Genomic DNA, 2,403 nt, shown 5'->3' with positions numbered 1-2,403 from the left:
CTGCGCAGCTACCAGAAGTTATAGGTTCCCAAATTTTTATATTATTTTTAATAGAATATAATATATACATAGAATTTTATTGAAATCAAATAATAAATGACTAAATATATGAAAAAATACAAGAAATGTGAAAATTGTACATACGATACATCAAATAAATGCATTTTTAAATAAAAAAATTAAAAATAATATTAAACTATTGTGAACCTGCAACTTCAGGTAGTTGACTGGTACGGTTATATAACCATACTAACCAGCTATTTGAAGTTGTAGGTTAAAAAAAATTATATTGTTTTTAATAGAATATAACATATAATTATAATTTTATTGAAATCATATAATAAATGATTAAATACGTAGAAAAATACAAAAAAACGTAAAACATGTATAAACGATACGTCAAAATAAAGGGGTATTTTGGTCTAGCATTTTGAAAAATTCAATTTTTTTTGCATATTTTCAAAGTTTAGACCTTTAAGAACATATCCTCCAAAGGAAATTGTCTAATGTATGTAGCAGGAATGGCTGATTGATAAAATGTAAGTATAGCGCGCTATTAAATGACTTAGACTGCCTGAAATTTTACTCACTTCTTACGCGTTTTTCTCGAAACTACTTTTTTCGACACGGCCACCACGATATCTCAAGTTCTAGCCAACCGACTTACTTGAAATTTGGTGTAAACTTTCTTTATATAATTCTGTATAGCCCCTACCAGCTTTATGTAAAAATGTTGGTTTTAACTATTTTTAAAAAATTCAGGAATTTCAAAGAAAGATGTAAAAAATTTTTGATTTCAGACAGTCGCCATTTTGTAAAAAATTTTTTTTCATGTTCCCCGAGGTAGGGGCTGTAACGACATCCTTACTGATTAAGAATTTCTTTTGTTTTGTTTTTCAGATCACCAGGAGGGTTGGAATCATGGTGGCCAGGATTCACCGTTTTTTTCACGCCTGTCTGCCCCCTCCTCTAACTCTTTTAATTTTTAATATTTTTTTAATGAAAATCGGGTTTCTAGACCAGAATACCCCCTTAATGCCTTTTAAAATGAACAAATCCGCCCGCCTCGCGGGCACACTCGCATCCCGCGCTGCGCGCGCGGCTCGGAAGTTTGAGCGCGACTGTTGCTTCTCGCGCTACGCGCTCGATAATGTATTTACCTCACGCTCTAAGCTCGGCCTTTGTATTACCCTCCATATTTGTGTATACATTTTTTAAAACTGAAGGTCAAAGCATCGAAAACGGTAGTTTGATCATAGTGAGTTCTCTTTTTTTAAAGCTCTTTTGGCTCATCATCACGTATCTCGTGCTGCGCACTCGAATGGATTACTTTTTTCAAAATTATCGTGCCCACAGCCTGACATATATACCATATATACGTAGAAACATACAAAATGCATACATGCATGCATGCATACATACATACATACATACATACATACATACATGATAAATACATAAAGTCAGACAGGCTGACATATTCGTAAAAACCTGTTTTTGGTATTCTAGAGGTCTCAAAACGTGGACATTTGACAAAAAAGGGGGTTATCGAAAGTTATCGTATCGTCAGACTACAGACAGACAGACCGAAAGACAGACATTTTCGTTAAACCTATTCTTTCTGACTTAGGGGGTCTCGAAACGTCGAGAATTGAAGAAAACTGAATAGGGTCAAAATCACACAAAACCAAGACATTCCATGTATATGATGAGAATGTAAAAATTTCAAATTTACCGCCAAACTGTGGGTTCTATTGAAAAATGGTAGGAAGCAATTTTTTAGGTTGATCCGAGACGAGCAATTTTCCTGCGACCATTTCACCGTCATTGGCGTTGTTTGGTTTTAAATTAGAATTTTCGATTTTCTTATGGCATTTTCCACGTTTAAAACAAAAAACTATTGTTTCTATTGAAAAATAGTACAGAGCAATTTTATAGAACTTTTAAAAACGAATAATTTTGATTTTCTGCCCTTTTACTGTATTTTGCTTAGTTTCACGGTGAAGTTGGATTATAACATTTTTCTGTTTGAATTTTCATGGCTAAAACCATAAATATTGGCAGTAAAAGGGTGGGTAATGAATTTGACCTGTATTTTTGCATCACAATTTAGTGTGCAAAAGGAAATTTAAATATAAAAATTCCTTCGAAAGTTATCGTGTCGTTAGACTACAGACAGACATTTTTCGTAAAACTTAATTTTTCTGACTCAGGGCGTCTTGAAACGTGGAGAATTGAAGAAAACTGGATAGAGTCCAAATCACACAAAACCAAGCCATTTCAACTATATGATGAGAATGTAAAACATTAAAAATAATATTGAAATATTGTGAACCAGAAACTTCAGGTAGCTGACTATTATGTGATATAACCATACTAACCAGCTATCCGAAATTGCAGGTT

Source organism: Belonocnema kinseyi, chromosome 8, assembly GCF_010883055.1.
Source record: "Belonocnema kinseyi isolate 2016_QV_RU_SX_M_011 chromosome 8, B_treatae_v1, whole genome shotgun sequence".
In the NCBI taxonomy this organism is placed as follows: Eukaryota; Metazoa; Arthropoda; class Insecta; order Hymenoptera; family Cynipidae; genus Belonocnema; species Belonocnema kinseyi.
The sequence above is the reverse complement of the archived record's forward strand: the minus strand, read 5'-3'. Positions refer to the sequence as shown.